This window comes from Caretta caretta, chromosome 1 (assembly GCF_965140235.1).
Source record: "Caretta caretta isolate rCarCar2 chromosome 1, rCarCar1.hap1, whole genome shotgun sequence".
NCBI lineage: Eukaryota > Metazoa > Chordata > Testudines > Cheloniidae > Caretta > Caretta caretta.
In genome coordinates this window covers 275,748,175-275,774,832 of record NC_134206.1, presented here as the reverse complement: position 1 = coordinate 275,774,832, position 26,658 = coordinate 275,748,175, and the positions used below count along the sequence as shown (strand labels likewise).

The 26,658-nt window shown below is 43.8% G+C and overlaps 2 long non-coding RNA genes across 2 annotated transcripts in view; one reads left to right on the top strand and one right to left on the bottom strand.

Moving 5' to 3' along the window:
- The window catches only part of LOC125630586 (uncharacterized), a 217,377-nt gene that overhangs the window by 136,233 nt on the left and 54,486 nt on the right, over nt 1–26,658 (bottom strand). Inside the window, exons 4-5 of the long non-coding RNA XR_007354707.2 lie at nt 8,784–8,822; nt 5,553–5,672 (exon numbers count right to left, since the gene is read on the bottom strand). This is a non-coding gene — a long non-coding RNA (uncharacterized LOC125630586). The remainder of the gene's footprint in view (nt 1–5,552; nt 5,673–8,783; nt 8,823–26,658) is intronic.
- Nucleotides 1–26,658, top strand: part of LOC142070574 (uncharacterized) — an 85,893-nt gene that overhangs the window by 13,804 nt on the left and 45,431 nt on the right. The window lies entirely within an intron of this gene.

The window sequence follows — 26,658 nt, the reverse complement described above, 5'->3', positions numbered from 1 at the left end:
ACAGGTCTATGAAGGCCTCTAAACTAGCATGGGGCAGCCCTGGGGGAGGTTCACATGTCCCATCTCATTTTTTAGTTCTTCAGAATGGCTGAGCCAAATCTGATGGAGGAGTGCAGCATCATTCCAGGCAGTATCTGTGGCCAAACATCTGAACTAGGTGACTCAGGAAGGGGAGGAGCTTTCATAAGGCAGTCTCTGCCATGCAGGCTTTTCAAGGGCCATTGAAAATACTGGCAAATGGTTTTAAAAATGAGTTGCAGATGGTCATTACCAACTGATTCTATTCTAGAAAGGGAGAGGCCCATCCCAGAGTCTCCCCAGTGAGCACGCTCACTACTAGTCACACCTTAACTTGATCTGTAACATCCTCCTGGGACTGGAGCATAAACAGGAGTCTGCACTGGCTGATGAACCCACAAAAGTTACTGTGGGTACCCTCATAACTCTGGCAAAGGAACGCTGGGGCTCGTCGCCCAAACTGCTGTCATAACAGAAGCAGAGTGGTTACCCACAATGCCTCCAAGTGCTGTAGCTTGCTCCTGAAAGGAATGATTTCCTGTCTGCAGCTGTTGTACTTGGTCCCATAGTTTCTGGTTTTCTACCTGGAGAGCAGCAATCTGCTCCTGAGGACTCATCAGGCCCTGTGGCAATGGTGGGGCAAAAGCCCTGGCAGTGTCCATATTCAGTCTGTGGGTTCAAACAAAGAGTCCCAGAGAAGATCAAGACTGATCACCGTCTGAGCTTGTAATGTGGGTTGTCTGATCTAGTGGTTGGAGCCAGTAATAGAGTTGGGGTCATGGTCACACCAAGGGTCAAGGCAGAGTCACCAACTGGAGTCAGGGCGAGGAAGCAGGAACCAAGAATAAAGCATGGTAACAGGAGCAGGGACAAGGCATGGTAGGTAGCAGGAACAGGGATGAGGTGTGATAGGCAGTAAGAATAAAAGTAGGAATCAGGCAAAGAGGCAGGGAGTTGGTCTTGGATCAGCAACAAGCCGAGCAACTTGTTTCTCAGATCAGAGATAGGAGCAGGACATTTTATATCCAGTGGTGTCCAATCAGCAATTTGCGGTTAGTCATCTGACCCTGCTGAGTGTGGGTAGCTTCTGGTGGTGGGATATTAGCAGCAGATCTGTCATCAATTTACCTGATCCATATAAACTACTCATCATTACTGTAGCATGAAATAAGAAATGGGAGGAATAAACTTTCTGCTTCCTTTTAGAATGTTGGCAATAACTTTGCTTGTTTCATTTAATGGGCACCTTTTTGAACTATACTACATAAAATGTAGTTGAAAATCTAAAGGGCAAAATTTATATTTTTTTCAAAAGACTTTTCCAGCTAGTTATCAATAGATCTTCTGTAAAAGGTACATTGATTAATTCTTAGATCATTCTCCATATTTACCAGAAGAGATGTAACCTTTACATCTAATAAATTCCTGCTTACAGCCAGGACAGCAATTTAGTGTTGCTAACATTGGAGTAGATTTTAAAAAGACAAATAATTAGAGTTAGTGATATTGAAAGCTAACTGCATGAGTCCTGTTTACTTGAAAGAAAGTATGTGTCACCACAGCATGGGTTGAAAGTGTAAATGGCACACTGCACAGTGACAGTCAGCATCCCAATCTAAAAAAAATGGCTCTATTATTTAAGCAAATTTGACAACTGCTAAATCAAGCTGTCCCTCAGTAAGAAATACATGTGCCATTACAGGGCCATAAACACGCTCACGTTATTAGAAAAAATTTGCCTGGTTCATAATTTCAAAGAGAAGCATGAAATATTTATATGCTGTACACAATGTACAGGCTGTACGGCAACAGTCTGGAAAACTACTTCTTTTAAAGTTGTTGTGAAACACAGACTACTTCAAATGTGTTCCAGATGCTTTTGTCCAATATTAAGGTTTCCATATGTTAATGATTTTTAGGAAAGGATAGGATCTCTGCTGTCTAGAAACTATACTTGAGAGAATGATCTGTATAGGTGGGAGAAAGGAGTACAGATCTAAAGCCCCACTTGTGCAATGAGCTTTGTCGCGAGAGAAAAGAATGATAACATTTGTCTCTACTTATTTTTGATTCAACTACTGTGCTAGTTTTGTTATCATTTCTTCATTTACCCTATCTCCTAAAAGGCAGCCTGGGAAAATAGATTATTAAAATATGACCTGAAGATGGTCTAGTGTGTCAATCACAGAATCATAAAAATGTAGGGCTGGGAGGGATCTAAAGAGGTCATCTAGTCAGTCTCCTGAGCTGAGGCAGGACAACATATAGCTAGACCATCCCTGACAGATATTTGTCTAACCTGTTCTTAAAAGCCTCCAGTGATGGGGATTTCACTGCCTCCCTTGAAGCCTATTCCAGGTCTTAACCATCCTTACAGTTAGACAATTTACCCTGACATCTAACCTAAATTTCCCTTGCTGAAGATTAAACCCATTACTTCTTGTCCAACATTCACTGGACACGGACAACAACTTATCACCATCTTCTTTATAACAGCCCTGAACATGTCTGAAGACTTATCTGGTCCTCCCTCAGTCCTCTTTCCTCAAGACTAAACATGCCTGGTTTAGTTTTATTTCTCTTGTTACTCCTAAGACCCTACTGTAATTTTCCATGTCCTCCCACCACAACATCTAGCATATGTTAAAGTCACATTTGTGGTTAACATTTTCTATACACCTGTAAGGTGAATCATGTCCCCCCATACATTTCCATTCTTTATGCAATATGAAGATCATTTGTGACCATTTTCCATTATTTCTAAGCAAAGCTTCATATTTAGTATCTAATTCAATTTAGCCAGTTATGCTTGTCTATCTACTTATTCCTTTCTTATGGTTTTGATTACACTTTCATAACATGTTTTACAAGTAGCAGAAACAATCACATTTCTTATCTGCTAGTTGCTAGCAATATAGAGTTAAGACTACCTTATGCAGTTGTAAAAATAGGTTATGAAAATGGGTTGTGCTTGACATACAATTCCATTTCTTGCAGGGCACTTCCTATCTATATACGCTCAAAGCCAAATATACCTTTTAGTTCCCTTGGCATAACCGTGAGGAATGCTGGGAGCACTGGACCTACATGACAACACCCCAATTCAATGGGTTAGTGGAAAACAAAGTCAAAACAAAGTGCCTATTGAAAAAGGTGTGGACTCAGACTCTGATCCGTATTTAGCATTGCTACATTACAGAAAGACTCCAATGAAGTATGGAATCTCACCTGCTGACATTTTGTTCAATGTAAAACTGAAAACAGGAATGCCTGCACTATTAAAAACTGATGTCAAAGTCACTAGGAACTTGAAGATGTATGAAGTGCTGGATAAGACAAAACAAAACGGAATAGAATCACTACGACTTGGGATCCTGGGAGCTGCCACCACTTCTTGAAAATGGTGCCATGTGTCTCTATGATGGGAAACAATGGTCATAAACAGCTGTGGTCTCACAAGAGATTGCCAACCCAGACAGATACATACTAAGGAGGAGTAAGTGACACCTTTGTCAATTCCAAGAAGGACAGAAGATAATTGGAAATAAGTCTGCCATTTTGCCCAAGAGGGTCTCAGACAGGTAAAACCACCGCAGGATGACACAATGGAGCCCCAAGACCAGAGGCCACTCAGTATCTGCCACCTTAGGCAACACTTCAGTGCACCACCCCCCACATCCTATATATTTGACCTGGCCATTCTTCCATCATGAAAGAGGGGACTGGGCCAAATTTGAGCAAGAGGTGTTGAGACAGCATGCAGGATTGCAACTCCACTCAAATTTGGCCTGTCCAACCCTTCGTCATGATGGAGGGGTAGTTGGGCTAAATCTGCAGCCCTAGGCAGCTGCCCATAAATCTGCTACCCCAGGTAAGCTGCCTAGCTTGCCTATAACTAAAGCAACCTCTGCCCAGAAAATGGAACTAGAACAAATGGACTTGCTGCCTTCGGATAGCAGTAAGACTGATGTTCGAAGGGAACCCCCCAGGTCCAAGTGACAGTGTAGGGCAGACTAATGCAACATTGTTAGTAAGTTTAATTATTAGGTTGGTTGTAAGTGTAACCAACAAGGATATTACCTAGATTCATGGGGCTCTGTCTGCTGGCATCTCAGGGAGAGGCACACTGTTCCTGGTAGGGAGGAGGAGCCAAGACAGACTCAGAGTCTGCCCGGCAACCAATAGGGAGTGAGATGCCCTTCCCAGGGAGCTCAGGAAAGGAGAGAAGCCATTTTTGAGTCAGTCTGAAGCCAGCCAGAGCAAGGGTAGGACTGGCTGTGTGGGGACCTGGTGAGTCCCAGGCCTGCATGCAGGGTTCCCCCTGAGAACTGGCCTCTAGTAACCTAAAAGCAAGATCCCCTAGCTGGGCTTTTCCCTCTCCACTGATGACTCCCAATTTGTAGAGTTTTGCTGGGAAACTTCCCCAACCAGGCTGAGTTAGCCCTCCAGCTCCCTAGGTAAGACCAGTCACCACATGGTCAGATCTGCTCTGGCTGCTAGTCCAGGACTGCTGCCTGCTGTGAGTGTGTCTGGATGCTGGGCTGGGAGACTACAGTTTGGATTTTAGTATAGTTATGTAATCTGCACCTTGAGCCCTGCACCCCTTTGTGGTGAGGGGAAATCCTGAAACCTAAGCAGCCTGACTCCTGCCTGAAGAGGATCCCTGCCAGCAGAGATCAGCCCCTCTGCAGTGACTGAGGAGTCCAGAGTCATCCCTGAACCTGAGGATCACTCATGGAGTTTGTAAGAGCACCAACTTTTAGTCAGTCAGGGAAATTGTTTTGGGGATCCCCTACTCCCTGAACTGTCCCCTCAAGCCAGGGAGTAAGGGTTTGGGAATTTTATAACCTGCTGCATATAAGACCTGTGGAGGGACTTACCACCTTCTCCCACTTGTAAGTCCTTTGGGCTGTACTGAACCCAGTCAGCCAGGCTGCTAAACCACTGCAGAGAAGATATTGTGGTCATAGGTCATCAAGGGCCCCAACAAAGTACGCCTATCAACAGGACACTAATCTTACATTTGCTACATCAGGTCACATGACTGGGGAAAGTCATGGTATTATCAGCTTGGGCACCAGTGACCCTAAAAATAGTGATTTACCCTGTTACATTATATTTGTCTCCTGTTTAATAGCATTATTGTGTTGAATATATCGTATGTGTTTGTGTTATTTCTTGGAAGTCTCCAGCTATCTGGCAAGTAAGTGGGGATTACCCTGTGGTTCGAATTTTCCTCCCAAGCTGCCCTGGTGACCCTGCCAGGAAGGAGCGAGGGGTGTGGAGACACCGCTAAATAAATTCCTACGAAAAAATGAAGAAGATACACCCTGCTGAGTGGGTGGCGAGATCCAGAAGAACCCAGGCCTGTCCATCAAAACAAGCAAGCAGATTGGCATTAAAGAAGGTAACCGGGTAGAAAAGGAGTGCTACATAAGCATTTGTAATTGTGAGCTATAACAAGTTATTGTTAAGTTTTGGCTTAGAAGGAAAGATATGATACTGGAGACAGTGCATTTAAGGGCTGAGCTTACCAAATAGAGTCTGAGTGGAGAGCTGTGAAGTTCTTGTTGTTTTGCATAGCCTGCATGGAACTGGATGCAGAATAAAGCAGACATCTTGCAAGCACCTTATGCACTAAGTGATCACTGACACTGCAACAATAATACAAATGATTAAAAACAACTAATTCAGACTCGGACAAACATGAGACCCCTTCTTCACATAACTATAGCGCAGACTGATTATGCTGCTTTGCCCCTACCCCAATGGACTTTCTACCATTAGGGGGCCTATGTTCCACCAGTGAAAATGAATCTGGTCCAGAGAATGCCTTTTGCATATCCTGGCCCTAAACTTCATGCCAACTACATATGAAAAATTATTTGTCCAATTTTTGGAAAACATAACTATCTTGTGTTTCTGAAGGTGACTTTCCAAGTTATACAAGTGCAGATCATCAGCACCCTGCAGCTTTCCTACCTGAAGGGTCATGGTAAACAGGGCACCAACTGGCAGCACTTGGGCACTCTAAAATTTGATTTTTGGCAGCAATGTATCATCAAATTACCATATCATTAAGGACTTAGGAAACAAGAGGGGTTGGAATGGGTCTCTGAAGGACATGTAGAGAAAGGAACAGAGGGGTCCTGGTGTAAAAATTCCAAGAATAGAAAAACTCAAGAGGAAGCCTACATTGATGTTTACTTTATTGTATTTTAGTTTGTTATTTAAGTTCATGACAAAAACAAACTCCAGGAAGGGGATAAGTTTGGACCATATCCGGTGGTGTAAATACGGAAGTAGGGAACTCCTCCTGCATACTATGACAAGGAGTACAGACCCTGCAGGTTTGGTCACAGAAGGCTCTGCCCAGCCACACTTCCTGGGCATGCCCTCAGTGGAGATGGAGCTTAAAGGAGTGCAGCAAAGCTCAGTAAGTGGGGTCAATGAAAGGGAGCAGACTTGCACTGGTAGCTCCTGCAGGAGGAATTCAGTAGAAGCCCCATACCACCCTGAAGCAGACCTCAACCCAGAGCTGCCAGCCACTGCAGAAAGAACAGCAGAGTCTCCCTTCTGAGGCGATGCATTGCAAGCCATTAGCCTAACCTTCAGTGCCTCAGGAGAGCCTGGGACATGGTAGGAGGTAACCCCAGAAAGCAGGGTGAGTGATACCCTGAACCACAGCAAACACCAGATCTGCTTGCCCTGGGACCCTGGGGTTGAAACTGGAGGAGTGGAAAGGCCCAAGTTCCTCTACTGCCAACTAGGTGTTATCCCTCACCCTTGGACTTGATCCACTAGGTGCTGCCGCCAACCCCCAGACTTGATCCACTAGGTGGTATGTCTAGCCAGTGCTCGGACCACTATGGGATGTGGTCTAGGGAAATAGTGTCCCATCACACACACAAATAATAAGGGGATTTATATTGCAAACTATGTAATACTTGTGCATTGTTCCTCTTTACTATGCCTCATTCTACTCAGCACTGCGTGTCTCAATTTCATGATCTTCACAGACACTAAAAAAGTTTATATTATAAACATTTCCTATATTCATTATATTAAAGTAAGTAATTCAACAGAACAGAGCTCTCTATAGCACCCAATCAGCTAAAATACTTCTATCTAAAATAGATAATTAATGTGAGAAATGAGTGAACAAATAAAGCAGAGATGGATTAAGTTGATCATTTGTCTTTAAAAGGTTTTCTTCTGAAACAAAACGGCAATTTTTTTGTGAAACAAAATGGCAATTTCATAGAATCATAGAGTTAGAATGAATCGCAAGGGTTATCTAGTCTAACCCCCTGTCAAGATGCAGGATTTGTTGTGTCTAAACCATCCAAGACAGATGGCTGTCTCCTCCTTTTGAAAACCTAGTGAAGGAGCTTCCACAATTTCCCTTCCATAATTTCAGCCATTTCTGGGGAAATATCTCCTTAATCTGCCAGATCTATTTTCATTGGGCCTTGAAAATCTTACAAAAATCAGTCTTCAAAACAGATTTTTATTAAATGAAAAGAATTCTCACTTTGGCTACTATTTTACTTCCTCTCTTGCCTTCTACTTGGTAATCTACTGGAAATCCTCCATTGCCCATATATTCCCAGCAGTCACGCTACAGCACATAGCTCCTTTAGATTTATTGTGGGAGATACAAGTCTCAGAGTTTTTGGTTTGGTGCCTTTATGCTCATAGTTCATGAAACATTAAGTACATTTTACAAATGACATTGCAGGCTTTTCCCTAATTTTATTACATATTTCAGTCATTGCATTATTTTAATATGATTTACTGAAAAGGCTGCATATTTTACTAATCAGCCAGTATACTTTCTTGATTGAGTTGCCTATTTTAATACTGGAGGACTTATACATTTTACTGATTGAGCTGCATACTTTGCTCATCCAATTGAATATTTTATTGATCTAACTGCACATTCTGCTAACAAACTCTGGCTTCTTGAGTACTGGTTTGCTCTTGACTAAAGATGCTCCAGACATTATCCCTCCCCCCTTGTATTCAAGGGACCATCAATTTTTATTTATTAAACTTGTGACATTCTCCCTTTTAGAACTGGAAACTGGTTGCTCATCCTTCAGCTGGGCAATAGATTTTTCAAGCCAAAGCCAATGCTGCTCTTTAAAAGTAATCTGACTTGAATTTGTGCAAATTGTGCAAATTGTTCTCATTCTCTGAGCTTCTACATGCCTCCCTCTCCAATGGAGACTAACGAGGTCCTTGATATGATTTAGCCCCCAGAAGCAAAGGACCAAGATTTCCTAAACAGTACTGCAAGCTGTTTTGACATTTTCAAAACCGTTCTATCTATTCAAAATGACTTTTCATTTCAGGGCCAGATTCAGAAAAGTACATAGGTGCCTAACTGCAACTTTAGATGCCTAAAGCCAGAATCAGGCCATACTGGGATTCACAAAATCCTTGCTCAGCTGCCACTGAATAAGTGCTTTAACTCACCCTCCATCTATATCTTTGCAGTAAAATGTCTCTAGCTGCCTGTGGTTCTGACTCTAACCACATGCACCGCTGCCTCACGCTAGGCATCCAGATGCCAAAGCCCCAGAATGATGCATGAACCATGGGAAGACAGGCATTCCTCTGCCTAAGTCCCTTGCAGGGTCCAATGCAATAAGTGTGCTCTGAGCTGACCTATGAAATTGGGCCCCTATAGGTGAATACACACAAAACAGCTGGAGGAAGAGTGTCCTCATAATGTTTGACCCATTGATTAGGGCACTCACCTGGGATGTGGAGACCCCTGGTTCATGATCCACCTCCAGCTGAAAGGGAGAAGAGATTTGAATAAAGCTTTGCTACCTCTTAGGTACATGCCTTAGCCACTGGCCTTATAGAATATTTTGAGGTGGGCTCCCTCAGTCTCTTTTGTTGAAGCCTTTCCACTGTGAATAAATAATGAAAGCGATATGAGGGAGGTCACCTTCCTTCTCCTCTTGCAAACTAGGATAGGCATCTAACACCAAGAGAGAGTTTGCAGCTGAGAATCCCAAGCAGAGAGTGGTACCTTCCTGAAGCCCGGACTTAGGCACAGAACTAAATGACAGGAGGCAGGTGTAGGACGTACCCTTCACTGGGGCATCTTCCATTGACTATTTTAGATAGGGAGCTGCTATTTAGTAGACTGGCTTTTGTGAATTCATTGTGAGGCACCTATCTCTTCTCATTGTGTAAGGAACTCAAGCTTTTTGTATCCCAGTGATTTTCTAGGTGCCTAAAAATTTAGGCATGACGATGCTCAGCATCAAAACACCTAAGTTCCTTTGTGAATCTAGCCCTCAAAATCTTAGTTTATACACAAAAAAAAGGATAAGATTTAAAGAGGTCAAAATCAAATTATCATAGACTTATTATCAAAACCAAATTATCATAGACTTTAAGGCCAGAAGGGACCATCACAATCATCTAGTCTGAACTCCTGCACATTGCAGGCCACAGAGACTCACCCACACACATCTTTAACAGACTCATAACCTCTGGCTGAGTTACCGAAGTTCTCAAATCTTGATTTAAAGACTTGAGAATTTAGTGTCCAATGTTCTGGTTCTCCTCCATATGGGCAATACTTCCCAACTTGTCACCCACAAATTGTATTAGCACACTCCCACTTCTCGTGTCAAGGTCATTAATGAAAATGTTAAATAAGATTGGTCCCAAGACTGATCGTTGAGAAATTCCACCAGTAATCTCCCTCCAGCCTGACAGTTCACCATTCAGCATGACCCACTGTAATTTCCCCTTTAACCAGTTCCTTATTCACCTTTCGATTTTTGTATTAATCCCCATATTCTCCAATTTAACAATAATTTTCTATGTGGAACTGTATCAAATTCTTTACTGAAATCAAGGCAAATCAGAACTACTGCATTTCCTTTGTCTATAAAATTGTTTATCTTCTAAAAGAAAGATTGTGTTGGTGTGGAACAACCTACCTTTTGTAAAACAGTGTCGTATTTTATCCCAATTACCGATAACCTCTATGTCCATAAATGCTTGGGTATGTTTACACTTACTGGGGATCAACACTAAGGAGATCAATGCACCGCGGTTCAATTTAGTGGGTCTAGTGAAGATCGCAGATTGCTTTCCCATCAACTCCAGTTCTCCACCAGAATGAGAAGCATAAGGTAGGTTTACAAGAGAGCAGGTGTGAAAGTAAAATGCAGCTCTTACTAGTATGGGGCCACTCTGCCGCCCCCCACCCCCGAAAGGGGCAGGGCCTTCAGTGGAAGGGGCAGGGCTGGAGGGTCAGTGTCCCCCAGCCAGTCCATCTGCCTTCCCTGGCCCGTGCTGCCCAGGGCTCCAGCTGCGCTTTAAAGAGCCTGGGGCTCTGGCCGGTGCTGCTGCAGTAATGGCAGCAGCGGCCAGAGCCCCGGGCCCTTTTAAATTGTGGCCCCGGGGCAGCTACTTCTTCCCCCCTACTAAATAGCAGCTCCCCCACTGTTGGTGGCCGGGGGGCAAAAGGGACAGAGACATTAAAGTGCTGACCCTTTTGCACCCCCGTCAGCATGACCTGCTGGTAGGAACCCAGCAGGGCCACCAATGGGGGGCACAAAAGGGGCCTCAATGTTAAAGCACTGCTGCAGCAGCACTTTAAAGACAGAGGTATGGGCCAGTCCTGGCGGCTACCTTTTACCGGTACACTGTACTGGCCCGTACCCCCTTACTTTCACCCCTGCAGGAGAGTTTCTCCCATCAACCCAGCGCGGTGTTGACACTGCAGTAAGTCAATGTAAGCTATGTTATTCACATAGCTGGAGTTGTATAATTTAGGTCGACTTAAACCTGCAGTGTAGACCTGCCTTCTTTCAAAATTTATTCTAGAACCTTGCATACAATTGAGGTCAAATTAACATAGTTTGTAATTTTCCATGTCATTTTTTCTCCCCCTTTCTTAGATATAGGTACTATATTTGCAATTCTCCAGTAATTGGGTATGACCCCAAGTTTACAGATTCATTAAAAATCCTTGCTGTTAGGCTTTCAATTTTATGTGCCAATTCCTTTAATATTCTTGGATGGAGATTATCCAGACCCCCTCCCCTCGATTTGGTCTCATTCAGCTGTTTGAGCTGAGCTTAGACCTTGGATGTGGTTTATTTAAGCTAGAGAAGAGCAGGCTAAAGAAATGTGCCTTGCATTTGGAGCAGAAGCTGGTGAGGTTTGTGTTGGTCATTAGTTTCTGTGGAATTCATGACAGTCTTGGACTGGCCCCGAAAAAAGTTTTATCTAAGACACACAGACTAGCTTTACCCTTTATTGTGGAGAGTTCCTCCCCCACAGTGATCATCCTGGAGCTGTAGATGGTATAATATCCTGGACCCAGGCCATGGAGCACCTTGGAAATAAGTACCAGGACCTTGAACTTGATTCAACATTCTGTGGGAAGTCAATGTAGCATGTGCAGGACAGGTTTGATGTGCTTACATAGCCTGTGTTACTGAGGAGACATGCTGCAGCATTATACACTAGTTGGAGTTTCTTAAGCACTGAAGGCTTCTTGCCAAGCTATATCACATTGTATATGATATTTGTGGTTAAAGGAACTGAGAAGAAGCAGCTTCATTCCCATTTATTTTCTCCAAACCATCTAAAGATGCTTCAGTTAATAGCTTGCAATAGAATATATTGTCATTTTTAACTTAATATAAGAGTCCGGGAAGCAACGTCAATTTACACTAGCTGAGGATCTATCCTCCAGTTCCTAATGAATAGGCACACATATCTGACCATCAGTGTGCTCTCAAGGTACAGCATATGCATTCTCATTGTAATACAAGCTTCTCCCCAACAACATCCCACAAGACTACTCATCCAGGACTTGAAGGCACTAAGGACAAGTGGGTAGTTTCGTCTCCACATCAGTTCAATCTTTGGCTTCTCTTCTGAGACTGTGGCCAGCAACGTCAGTACCAGGTATCTGATGGTGTTTTGTTGTGATGTGGACATCTGCCTATTAGGAATTGGATACTTTTGTTTGACTAATCCTTCAGAAAATAATTTAAAGGCCAGTTTCTTATAGCCTTGCACATGTTGAGTAGTACCTTCCTTCTCACAGTACTGAAACCAAAAGGACTACATGCTAAGCAAGTTACAGCTCCACCTGAGTAAAATATCAGAATCCAGTCCTAAGGGAAAGCTAACTGAGTTTAACAGCTTAAATGTAACACTGATGTATTTCTTTGTACACCGTGTTTGAAGGAATAGCTTTAGGGTCAGGACTTAAGGACTGCCTCCCTTGGTGTTAAGGAAAAATTAGCATGCACCATAAAGGAATGACCATTTGTTATAGGCACAAATCCTATTACTGAGCTTTGTATCAATTTGCACCTGCAACAAAAAATTTTAAAGGAAAATAAAAGGAATCTGGGTAAATCTGGACTTAATTTATAAAAATATTAGTGTAAGGGAGTGGACTCATCCGTGCGGCCCCTCCTGCTGGTCTTCATTGGGAATTAGCTCACCAGGCTCCGGAGCGCCCACTGCAGGTCGGTGATCCGCCTTACCGCTGGCCCCGTGTCCCTCCTTGACCCAGTGCCCCTTGACTCTTGGATGGCTGTCCCCTGGCAGTACACCCACTGTCTCTCAGGGTTCCCCCTAGGGGAACCCCCACCCACTATCCCCACCTTCCTCAGTGTAAGGCTACTGCCAGTCACCAACTAGCGCAGGGGTCAGCAACCTTTCAGAAGTGGTGTGCTGAGTCTTCATTTATTCACTTTAATTTAAGGTTTCGCATGCCAGTAATATATTTCAACATTTTTTAGAAGGTCTCTCTTTATAAGTCTATATATTATATAACTAAACTATTGTCATATGTAAAGTAAACAAGTTTTTCAAAATGTTTAAAAATTAAATTAAAATGCAGATCTTACATTGCTGGCCCGCTCAGCCTGCTGCCAACCTAGGTCAGCATCAGGATGGGGGGGCCAGTGGCCGGGACCCCAGACCGGAATGGGCTGAGCTGCTCAGCCTGCTGCCGGTCTGGGGTTCCGTCCACTGGCTCCTGCCAGCCAGGGTCCTGGCTGCCAGCTCCACTCAGCCTGCTGCTGGTCTGGGATCCCGGCCCAGGCCACATAGAGTGGGTACCTGCCTTCTCCCTGGTTCTAGCCCATTCTCTTCCTCTGTCTCTGCACTGAGCTGAGGGTGGGAGTGCACTGAGCACAGGGCTTGGGGTCAAGAGCAGGCTGGGGGTTGGGGTGCAGGGTCTAGTCAGGAGCTAGAATGAGGGAGGGGGCTCAGGCTTGGGGCAGGAGGTTTGGGTGTGGAGTGCTTACATGGGCAGCTCCCATTTGGTGTGAGGGGTGCAGGAGCTCCTGTTTGGTGCTCAGGGTGGGAATGTGGAGGGTGCAAGAGACAGGGCATGGAGGGGCTGGGTATGTGGGGTGGTGCAGGAGTCAGGGCAGGGGGCTGGGTGTGTGTGAGCAGGGTGCAGGATTCAGGGCAGAGGGCTGGGGGCATGTGAGGGGGGGTGGAAGAGTCAGGGCATGGGGTGGGGGCTAGGGTCGTGGGGGTGGTCCCAGCCCCCTGCCCAGAGCGGCTCACGGCAGAGGGCTGGAGGGGATATGCCCTGATTCCAACCCACTTCCCCAAGGCCCTGTCCCCACCTCATTTTCGCCTCCTGCCCTGAGGAGCGAGCACGCTATGGCTCCACTTCTCCCCCTCCCTCGCAAGGGCCATCAGCTGATCAGTGGCAGGGAGGGAGAGGAGGAGGGGCAGGAATCCAGCACACTGGGGGAAGAGGGAGCCTGCCGGGGTCCCAGCCGCCGGCCCTGCTCAGCCAGCTGCCGGCCTGGGTTCAGCAGCAGGCTGAGCGGGGCCTGCGGCTGGGACCTGGCAGGCAGCAGCGTGCCATTAAAAATCAGCTTGCATGCCATCTTTGGCACGCATGCCATAGGTTGCCAGCCCCTGAACTAGCCCCTTGTATCGGGGGCAGACTGCAGTGTAAAAGCCACTCATCACTGGCAAGGAGGGGTTTGGACCTGCTGCCTCGGCCTACCCGTGGGCTGCCCCCTTTGTAACCTCAGTACCTGCCTGGCCTTCTAGTAGGCCGCAGCCTGGGATTTTCCAGGCCAGAGCTCCCCAGCTCCCTTGGCCTTTCCCCAGCCCTGCTCCAGTCTAGGTACTCTCTGCTCCCTGCAGCCAGGTCCCTTTCTCTCCAAAGACTAGAGAGAGTGTAAAACAGCTCCTGGCTCACTGCCTACTTACAAGGCCAGCTGAGAGCTAATTGGGGCATGGCCCCAGCTGAGTACTTCCCTACTCAGCCTCGGTTGCTTGCCCCAGCCACAGCCCTCTCCTGGGCTGTTCTAAGCCCCTCAGGGCAGGAGCAGGTATCTACCTTGCTACAATTAGCAATAATCAGATAATATGTTTACAACTAGATAAGTTCAGCATAGCTTAATTTTCAGTCTTACCTTTGACCGAGTCCTCAATGAGGACAAGAGCTTTTAACATATGGGAAGCAAATTTTTTAAGAAATAAAATTAAATGCTTAAAATTCTGTGCTGTGCATAGGATGAAGGTTTCCTTCCTTTCTATGAATAAAGTCATGACAGTAAGATGGTGTGGTCATCGTGTCATTGGATAGAAACGAAGACAGACTCCAATCCAACAAGCTCCTCTGTATGTGCAACCCCACTGAGGTCCATGGGGCTCTGTCTGCATGGAGCAGGTCTGAAATAGCTTACTGAAAAGTAGGACAATCTGACTAAAAACAGGACTTCTGGTAGGGTAGAAATCTAGGGTAGAAATCTTGACTCTATTGAAGTCAGTGGGAAAACTTTCATTGATTTAATTGGGCCAGGCTTTCACCCTAGGACCTTTGGCTACAAAACATAGACCTCTATGAACTAAGCTATAGGAGAAAAAAAACATAATTTTTAGTACTACTAGGAGTTTATCCTTTGCTGGCTGGCCACTGAATAGCACTAGTACACTTAGAATCTAGTCACATTATGTGGTAAGAAGAAAAGCATTTACACTAAATTGTGAGTGCTTAAATCATATATAGACTCCAAAGCAGAGCCAAAAAGTTCCAAGTAACATCAATGAGCTAGAAGCTGACATTTTCTTCTGCTGATTACACTCTAAAGTAATTTCAATTAAATAAAAGTAAATATAGAAAATTGAATATATTCAATGGAGGGTGAAAATTAATTTAATATGTGACGTTAGTTATTTCATTCTATTAATTTAGTTTTTAGATATTTAAATTAGTTCCATGTTGTAAGATCACAAATCCTAAACACAGGAAACATCTCTTTCAGCTCGAATATGCTAAAGAAACTCTCATTACTTACTGAGGCACCTTCAAGTTACAAATGTTGGGGGTCCTATTTTTTTTAAGATTTGTACAGTTGCATTTTTATTCCCCTTTCAGACTAGTTGAATGACATTTTTCCAAATATGTCTAACTTATCTGAAATGGCTAGGGCTAAAATAACTAGGACTATAAAGACAGGTTTCAGAGTAACAGCCGTGTTAGTCTGTATTCGCAAAAAGAAAAGGAGTACTTGTGGCACCTTAGAGACTAACCAATTTATTTGAGCATAAGCTTTTGTGAGCTACAGCTCACTTCATCGGATGCATACTGTGGAAAATACAAAAGATGTTTGAGAGAAGCTTTTGTAGTGATAAACACCCATTTTTTCATGATTTGTGTGTATAAAAACAAACATCTTTTGTATTTTCCACAGTATGCATCCGATGAAGTGAGCTGTAGCTCACAAAAGCTTATGCTCAAATAAATTGGTTAGTCTCTAAGGTGCCACAAGTACTTCTTTTCTTTTTAGGACTATAAACTAAAATTGAAAGTACCACAATTAGGAGACAATTAAAAATTACTTTTGTATAAAGCATACATGTTTCACATTCACTATTTACTTTTCAGTTATTTTCAGAGAAAGGAAGGGAATGACTGTAATTAAAGATCACATCAAAAAGTGGCATTATCTCTGTCCCAGCAGGTGTTGCAAGTTTCTAAGCAAACCACTTGTATTTTGATGTGAATAATCTACTGATAGTTTTGTTTTTACTGGTTGGATGGTACATGATTTGTTTCTTAATAACCTTTTCCTTTAATGTTGTTCTTTCTGAAGAACGCACTTTGGTTGCTTTATAAGCATTGAAAATTACTGAAAAGGGAGGTGGAATTTTATATATTCTTCCCTAAAACAGAAGAAACACATTGTCTTGTATTTATGAGACTATTTTAATGAAGGAATATTGTATATACACAACACAGGAAGGTAAAATATCCCTGCACTTTAACAGTCTGTAACAGAAGGAAACATCTAAAGTTTAGTGATTTTAATAATACCACAGGGCTTTATTGGCCTATTAAGACATTGACACGGATTGGAAACATTGAGGAGGTATTATGTCTGAAGTGGGCACAATGTCTCCTATGGCTACAGAAGGAAAGTCACTGGGTGAGTCCAGCTGCTGAACCAAGCTTGAAGAGGGTAGAGTTTTGCCAGTGCCATTATCGCTCTCTACCAATGCCAGCAACAGCACTTATCTTGTGTAGTTCCTGTGCTAAGGGCAGCAAAACCACAGTATCGTGTTCAACTATTGTGCAAAGGCCACAAAGAAGGGAGGGCTCTTTGTCTTATCTCCCTCATGCTTTTACCTATAGAGCTAGACAAACTTTCCAACCACGTCACATGTTCAAAGGGTCGTCACTGTTAGTTTTTTTTCTGTGAAGGAAAACACAGATTCACCCCAACTCAGCTCATTTAAGGGTCCTGTTTTGCAGTCCTGCACAGGTTAAACTCCATTGATTGCAACATGAATTTTGACAGCTGTGTCATGATTTTCACCTAGAAATGTATGAATCATCTTTCTTACACATCAGAAAGTTCCACAATCTTGTAGTTTATGGGGAGCATTTCATAAAAGGACCAAGGATGGCCTCAGTAAGAGACCTTATGAAAATGTTAGAGACATACCTGATGATGCTATTGGAAAGCTGTAGATTGTATACCAATAATGTAACTCTGATTTGCATATACACATTACCTTGTTTACATAAAACTTCCAACAATCATATCCTTCAATTACTTGCTCCTCCTTCCTCACAAATCAACATATTTTCTGTTAAATCCATCAGCCACCCCCCCCCTTTAATTTGTTCCCATTCCTCTCCGAGATTGCTTCTCAAGTTTTCCCCACATCTTCCTCTCTTTGGTTCCCCAATCACCTCTTCATCTCTTTGCTTGAGACACTCAATTTCCCCATTCCCCCCATCTGTCTCACTCTATGTTCTTTCCTCCCACAATCTTGAGTTCCCCACATCTTTCCCTTTGAATTTCCCTTGTCTGTTCCTCATGAGCTTTTGTCCAACATGTTCTAGAGCCTCCTGCAGCTGCAGTAACATGGCTTGAGCAACCCCTACATTATTCTGTCCAGTGTCTTTCTAGCCCAGTCTCCATAGCCACTACAGGTTGAGGGGTATATTCTAGGCAAAAACTCTATGGCTAGAGTCATTCAGGATGCTTCTCCCTATTGGATAATGTTGCAGCTGCTTGGGTGCCCAGCAGGGGATGCTAAAATTCAGTAGCGTTCCAGACAAATCAGTCTTAATAGGTCTGCCAAGGCCCTCTTAAAAATATTACTAATGACTCAGAAAGTGCAATACTCATAAACTGTGCTAATGATGCAAATATCAGCTGCTAATGCAACAATATTACCATATATGTCACCATGAGTTAACTCTGGCAAAGAGTTATGAAAAGTGGCTTGTGATAACAAGGCTTAATGTGAGATCTTTCAAAGGACTTGCAGTAATCAATTGTCTGTTATTCTCAATTTTTAATACATTTTCTATGTGACACTGGTTACCCAATTTAGTCTTCCTTTATAAGTTTATTAAAAGTTTATTCCCTACTTCTCAGATTCTTTAAAACAAACAAACACACAGGTACCAAGTAAAATGGATATATATAACCATACACGTGGGCCAAAAAAATTCAAGTTAAGCATTCAAATCCATTTTTAGGCACCTAAAAAGTAGCCTGATTTTTAGCAATGCTCAGAGACCACAATTCTTATTGACAGTCAGCTGGAACTCTGGGTACTCAATGCCTTTGAAAATCAGGCCAGAGGCTTTGGTATTTTTAAATGTAAGTATATTTTTTCTCTTGAACAGAATAAATCCCTTTAATACAAAATATACAGCACTGAAAATATCTATACAGTGAATCAGTGAGGATTACTGCTTTAATCTGTCTGAAAGAGGAGGTGGACAAAACCTGGATTAGGCAACTACTGGATAAAGGCAGAGCCACTGCAGAGATCACAGTTAAATAGACAACTTGGGATGGACAAATCAGGAAGGATAAAATAAGAATTGACCCAAAGCTCAGACCAAAACTAGAAATGAATGTTCAAAGACTGGAAAGTCTGGTTACTTTTCCTCCTTCCATCTATCTCTGTACTTCCTGATTCAAATACTTCAACCATACCTTCCTGCATGGCATCTCTAATCTGACTGAAACCAAGCACCACCACATTGGACATTGTGACAGGGTTGGGACTCACCACCACTGCACCTCCCGCTGGCACATCTGGGAATTAGCTCTGTCCATTGCAGAGCGCCCTCTGCTGGTGGCATCCCGTCCATCTCTCGCCATCTGTTGGCATCCGGATCCGCATTGCTCCCTGCTTGGCGACGTCCGCTTCAGGACACTGCCCTCCAGCAGTGCCCACTGCTCCGGTCTCACCCACTTCCAGGGGTTTGGTGTTATCAGCAGTCCACAATCTGCACCTGCTGTAGTGGCCAGCTGCAGCCTCTGAGTCTAGCCCCTTGTCGCAGGGACCAGCCACAGCCTGGATCAGGCCATGCTCCTCTTCAGCCACGTGTAGCACAAGGGGAAAAGGGGAGGGAGACACAGGCCCACCCGCTACTCTGGGTCCTGACCCAGGGACCCACTAGCAGCAGCCTCTCTGCCCTCCTTCTCTCCCCTTGCCCTGCTATCTTCCCTGGGCCGCATCCCCTTCAGCCCTATGCACCTGCCTGGCCCTTGGTAGCTAGGCCAGCAGCCTGGGGCTTTCCTTGGCCAGAGCTTCCCAGCTCCTTTTGCCTTTCCTCTGCTCTGCTCTGCTCTGCTCTGCTTGTTACCTTTCAGCTTAGGAGCCAGTCCTCTCCCTTGACCACAAGGGAGAGACTGCCCTGCTCTTTGCTAGGAAGCCTTTAGAATCATAGAATCATAGAATCATAGAATATCAGGGTTGGAAGGGACCCCCGAAGGTCATCTAGTCCAACCCCCTGCTCGAAGCAGGACCAATTCCCAGTTAAATCATCCCAGCCAGGGCTTTGTCAAGCCTGACCTTAAAAACCTCTAAGGAAGGAGATTCTACCACCTCCCTAGGTAACGCATTCCAGTGTTTCACCACCCTCTTAGTGAAAAAGTTTTTCCTAATATCCAGTCTAAACCTCCCCCACTGCAACTTGAGACCATTACTCCTCGTTCTGTCATCTGCTACCATTGAGAACAGTCTAGAGCCATCCTCTTTGGAACCCCCTTTCAGGTAGTTGAAAGCAGCTATCAAATCCCCCCTCATTCTTCTCTTCTGCAGGCTAAACAATCCCAGCTCCCTCAGCCTCTCCTCATAAGTCATGTGTTCTAGACCCCTAATCATTTTTGTTGCCCTTCGCTGGACTCTCTCCAATTTATCCACATCCTTCTTGTAGTGTGGGGCCCAAAACTGGACACAGTACTCCAGATGAGGCCTCACCAATGTCGAATAGAGGGGAACGATCACGTCCCTCGATCTGCTCGCTATGCCCCTACTTATACATCCCAAAATGCCATTGGCCTTCTTGGCAACAAGGACACACTGCTGACTCATATCCAGCTTCTCATCCACTGTCACCCCTAGGTCCTTTTCCGCAGAACTGCTGCCTAGCCATTCGGCCCCTAGTCTGTAGCGGTGCATTGGATTCTTCCATCCTAAGTGCAGGACCCTGCACTTATCCTTATTGAACCTCATCAGATTTCTTTTGGCCCAATCCTCCAATTTGTCTAGGTCCTTCTGTATCCTATCCCTCCCCTCCAGCGTATGTACCACTCCTCCCAGTTTAGTATCATCCGCAAATTTGCTGAGAGTGCAATCTACACCATCCTCCAGATCATTTATGAAGATATTGAACAAAACCGGCCCCAGGACCGACCCTTGGGGCACTCCACTTGACACCGGCTGCCAACTAGACATGGAGCCATTGATCACTACCCGTTGAGCCCGACAATCTAGCCAGCTTTCTACCCACCTTATAGTGCATTCATCCAGCCCATACTTCCTTAACTTGCTGACAAGAATACTGTGAGAGACCGTGTCAAAAGCTTTGCTAAAGTCAAGAAACAATACATCCACTGCTTTCCCTTCATCCACAGAACCAGTAATCTCATCATAAAAGGCGATTAGATTAGCCAGGCATGACCTTCCCTTGGTGAATCCATGCTGGCTGTTCCTGATCACTTTCCTCTCATGCAAGTGCTTCAGGATTGATTCTTTGAGGACCTGCTCCATGATTTTTCCAGGGACTGAGGTGAGGCTGACTGGCCTGTAGTTCCCAGGATCCTCCTTCTTCCCTTTTTTAAAGATTGGCACTACATTAGCCTTTTTCCAGTCATCTGGGACTTCCCCCGTTCGCCACGAGTTTTCAAAGATAATGGCCAATGGCTCTGCAATCACAGCCGCCAATTCCTTCAGCACTCTCGGATGCAACTCGTCCGGCCCCATGGACTTGTGCACGTCCAGCTTTTCTAAATAGTCCCTAACCACCTCTATCTCCACAGAGGGCTGGCCATCTCTTCCCCATGTTGTGATGCCCAGCGCAGCAGTCTGGGAGCTGACCTTGTTAGTGAAGACAGAGGCAAAAAAAGCATTGAGTACATTAGCTTTTTCCACATCCTCTGTCACTAGGTTGCCTCCTAGGCTCCTTTATATAGGGCCTAGGCCGGCCCTGATTGGCTACCTCTCCCCTGCCCTGATTGGCTCTCCCCAGGCCTTCTCTGATGGCTGCTGCAGGTCTGTGCAGCCTCTCTCGCCTGGTTCAGCCCTTCTTCTTAGGGGGTGGGGCACTGCCCCACCACAAACATCAATTAGAAAGTCTGTTCTCCCCCACCACCAAAAAAAAAAAAACACTTTTGTACATACTTTGTACAATAGCCTGTCACTTCAGAGAAGATAAATCACTAGGGTGACAATATGTCCTGTTTTGGCCAGGACAGTCACTTTTTTTTAAGCTCTGTCCCAACCATCCCGACCTTCTTGGCAAAAGTGGGCATTTGTCCCATTTGCTCTTGCCAACTTGATCAGTTGGCAACAGCAAATGGGACAAATGCTCACTTTTGTCAAAAAAGTGGGGTGCAGAAGAACATGCAGGGGTGAGCGGTGATGCTAGGCCCGCACAGGGGAGGCAGGATTCGGACGAGCAGTGACACCAGCCTCAGCCTCACACAGGGGCAGGCAGATCTGAGGCAACCAATGATACCAGCTCCAGCCCCTCTTGGGAAGGGGAGCTTGGGCCAGCCCCATGCGGTGTGTGGGGGGGTCAAGCTAGCCCCACGTGGTGTCCCATTTTCCCTTTAGGAAATATGGGCCCCCTATAAATCAGGAACAGGTCTGCATTCTGGAGGTAATGCTTGAGCTTTCAGCATCACACCTCATGCTGCTTGCAGCAGAGCTATTTTGGTAGACTGAAAAGAGTACAGCTATCCCCAGCCATCTGAAAAGGAAAGTAAAATAAAAGTGGTCAGCACTATGTCTTACATTGAAAATTTCCAGCAGGTTTGAGTAGTGGTGGTGGGGGGTCGGGGGAGGGGGATAAATGGCACATATTCCTCCTCATGTTTCTGGATCTTTTGGAGGTTTTTAAAGCAAATTTACCATGGGATACTGCTGATTTTCCATAAATAAAGTTGGGGCTAATGCAAATGTGCTGACTTGGCGTCAATACCTCCTCTCAGATCAAACTCTAATGAGCATGATGGTTACCTGCTCTTCTACCTCTGGAACCTTCACTTGCAAAATACCACAGATCTGTTATCGTCATTATCCTCTTCAACACCTATATGAAGCCCCTAAGTAGTTCAGGAAGCAGCATGGACTCAAATGCCAACAATGTATGACACCCAGCTCTGTGTTCCCTTTCCAACAAGTTGAAACAACTCCATCTCTGAACTATCCCATCACTTGGGAGATATCAACACCTGGATGAACCAGACACAGAAGATGTTTGATGGAAGAAGAGGGCATTTGAAATAACTCACCATCACTAAATCATCATCTACCACCAAGAACGCCTGCTCAAGTTGACCTGGGGTATTGAGATCCTTTTTTACTCTGCATTAGCCCTGGTTACTCAAATAAGTCACAGCTGTGAAAAATGTCCTCTTCCTCTTGTTGCTGACTAGAAGACCACAGCCCGTCCTATCAGTATCAGACTTGGCCTTGGTGATTCATGAACTTCTGACTTCCCGGATTGATTAATGCAACGTTACATCTTTCTTTGAACAAAAATTCTGACATTTAAACAAAGTTCCAATCAGTTCAATATGAAGCAGCCTGCTTATAAGGCAACTTAGAAAGCCTAGAGCAGTGTTTCTCAACGGCCAGTCTGTGAACCAGCACTGGTTCCTGATATCTCCATGGCACAGTTTAGGAAGGCAGCAAGCCAGCCCCTTGTATCAAAAAGATTGAGAAACACTGGCTTAGAGCACATTTTTCCAGTGTTCCACTCCTTTCAGTTACTTATAGTTGCACCTCAATAAAATTCACATTTTCATTCCTAATTTTCAAAGCCCTCAATGGGATAGTCCCAAGCTACTGCAGATAATGTTTCACTTTCCGTGGTCATAACTTTCCATGAAAGCTATGTTTCTCCAAAACAATGGAAATGTCAAACACCCATGAAAACATGAGACAGAGTCTTCTTGACATCTAGTCCACTGTAATAAACTGGATTTGACAGAATGAGTCTCTGGTATTGATACTTCTCATATTATTACTTGAAAGTACAGGAGTCATCATTTAGCTTAAGTAATTGTGCTTTAGGACATGAAGGATTACATTTCTAGTTCTGCGCTGGTTCCCCAGGGTATTGGGTAGATTGTGGGACAATTTGTCTTGTAACTGTGTCTTGCTGTCAGCAGTAAATGATTTTATTACTCCATATCTATAAAACTTACTCCCAAGAAGGGATCAGAATGACCACAAACCTCACTGCCTTCAAAAGAAAATATAAAGCTCACTTTATGACCTTGAGTTCATGTATAAAAGAAACTATTAAAAATAGTAATAAAGCCACAAGTAAAGGGAAAGAAAGAAAAAAGGATTCAAGTGATTAAAGCTGATATGTTACAAAGTGTTCATAAAGCATGGTGAAGAAGGAGGTATAACTACCTAGACTGACAGACATCATACTAAGTGTCTACCCAGCCCCACTTACCCTGATCCTCCCACTATCTGTAGAGCCCCAACTCTTGATGTTTCTGTCCTTGTAGAGAGGTTTATTTGAGGGATCAGGAAAGGGGGTGGGAGTACTTAGACTGAAAGCTCTTTAGCACAGGAACCATCTTTTCGTTCTCTGTTTGCACAGCACCTAGCATAACAGGATCCTAGCCAATAACTAGGGCCCTAGTCGCTATGGTGATACAATTAATGAAATAAAATAAAATAATAATAATTAATAAGTGTCACAGAGCAGGTGCTCCTTCCCTCCCATGCCTTGTTTCCTAGTTCCAGTGGTTTTTCATTTTCTGTATTTGTGTGTGGAGGGGAGCATAAGGCTCTATGTTATAGAGCCACAGGGTAAATCGTTCTCTCAATTCTGTGCAAATCTGCAAGCAAGACAATAGTAAAGTTTTTCGTTTTTATGGCAGTTCAGTTTGGAGTGGTTCAAACTCAGTTTCCTTGAAACATGGGACTGTTCCAGGTACAAATAAGAAAGACGAGCATGTTACCCATAATTAGCCATGATCAGAGATACACTCCCTACATACGACAGCTGTCTGACAAATACATGTACAATAATATTTTATAAATCTACTTCTGAAAATACTAATGTGTGTCCAGAACGATCCTTGTGAGTATAAAAGTAAATTCTCTATCAATCTATTTTTACACTTTCTGGGCAGCTACTGTACCAATAAATCCAACTTAAAATCACAGCCATGGATTCTTTAATCTTTAGGATCAGTTTTCACAGAAAGATATAAACCAAAATGGGTGAATCCAGCCTATCAGAAGGCATTATCCTCAGATAGAAACCCAATTACTCATCCATTGAAAGAAAATACAGCCTAGAGGATAGGATATCATTTCAGACTCAATTTCCAGTTATCACCTTCAAAATTTTGAGCATTTAAAAAAAAAAGTTTATGAAAAGTATAGGAAAACCTAGGAATATATTGTAAGGAGAAGGACCTGAGTCTTACCTGACATACTATTTTTAAATGAATCCCCCCAAGCAAGTGCTGTTTGTTCAAATTAGTAACCGATGGAGTATTACATGCTAATGCAATAACAATAATATACTATGCTAAAGTTGCATTTAAAAACACATAAAAAAAACCACAATTAAGGTTTCAACAGCAGTGTGTTAAATCTGCCATGTTGCATAACTTGATGTTTTATGGTAGAAATTTAAAATATAAACCATGCCTGCCATTTTTCTCTGTCCATGATGTAAAGATATTTTGGATAATTTTTCTCTCTCTCTCATATATATATATATCTATATATATTGCAATTAGACAATTAAAGTCTCAGTTCTCATGCAATTTGTCCTAGCAGCTGCCAGGCCAAGAAAACAGAATGCATATTGGTATTGTAAAACAGGGCAGGATTTCATTGAGGCCTCAAACAAGCAAATCACTGAAGCATATGCTTAACGTTAAAGTAGTGAACACTCTCCCTGAAGTCAATGGACTAGTCACATGCTTAAAGATAAGCATGTGCTTTAAGTGCTTTGTTGTATCAGGGCCTTTAATGAAAAAATCTTACAAGATGCTCACTGAGCATGCCCTTTACCAACTTACAATGACCGCTGTAAGCTCTTTTGAGCAGGGGTTGTCTAATTTGAGGGTCTGTAGGTGCTATTGTAATATAATTAATAATAATATACTCACAAGTCTCAAAGCTCTCTAAAAGGAGAGTAAATATAATTCTGCCTATTTTACAGATTGGGTATCTGAGGCACAGAATACACAGCAGGTTAGTGGCATAAGTGGAAACAGAACCGAGGACTTCTGACCTTGCTCTATGGGACCATGTTAGTCTGTATTAGTCTGTATTCGAATGAAATGTGTTGAGGAATAATTATGGAACAACAGAGATGCTGAGTGTGAGACTGAAATACCAGGGTACAGAGTTTATGGAAGGAATAGTGTTGGAAATAATTTTCCTAATAAATTTACTAAGGTTTACCACAACTCAGTTTCCATAGAAGTATTCCTTTATTTAGTGTTTACTGCATGCAAAATACAAATACAAGCAAAGGTACACTTATATTCTGTATCTTAGCCACAATGCCGTTATAAGCATTGGCCCAATACAACAGAATCAGGTTCAGGAGATATCTTCCCATCATGGTATGACTCAAGAGGGGTAAGAAACACACATGAAAAAACCCAACCCTACAAACCTTGCCTTTTATACACTGTAGTTATTGCACCTTAGCTAAAGCTCTGAAGTTTAGTGCTGAACCTTGTCCTCTGGCCAGATTAAGACAAAACTAATGGTTGGGTCTCTCTCTCTTCAACACTTTTCTTCTTCTGTTATTTGCCATATTTCTCCCTAACTATTGGTCCAAGCATTTCTTTATAATAAATTAAACAAATGTATATAGCCAATTATTTACTGCATCGGGCCTATCATTCATGCTAACATCAAAAGTCAATTTAAAACCATAGTTCACCCAGGACCAATGCAGACCTATATTCTTATGAATAGGTAAAAAGAAAGGAGGGTGGCAATATAGATGAACAAGAATACTATATGCATGGATGCATAAAAATTATTTTAGCTGACGTAAAGGGAAAAATTATGCTTACACATTGTGAATATCATATGGCGGGGTGGCCAACTTACGTGACAAGGAGCCAGAATTTACCTATGTACATTGCCAAAGAGCCACAGTAATACATCAGCAGCCCCCCATCAGCTCCCCAACACTTGCCAGCAGCTCTGCTGATCAGCGCCTCCCCTTCCTTCCCCATGCCTCCTGCAGCATGCAGGAGGCTCTGGGGGGAGGAGCGAGGGCATGGCAGGCTCATGGAAGGGGGCAGGAAGGAGTGGGGGCCTTTGGGGAAGGAGTGAAGTAGGAGCAGGGCCTGTGGCAGAGTCAGGGGTTGAGCAGTGAGCACCCCCCATCCTGGCACATTGGAAAGTTGGCACCTGTAGCTCCAGCCCTGGAGTCGGTGCCTATGCAAGGAGCCGCATATTAACGTCTGAAGAGCCGCATGCGGCTCTGGAGCCACAGATTGGCCACCCCTGTCTTATGGACAGAATGAAAAAAGAATCAAGAAAATGTTTCTCAGCCATGAAGAGGGCCTCTTAACTGACATGTATTTCTATGGAGAAAGCAGTACAGACAGTATT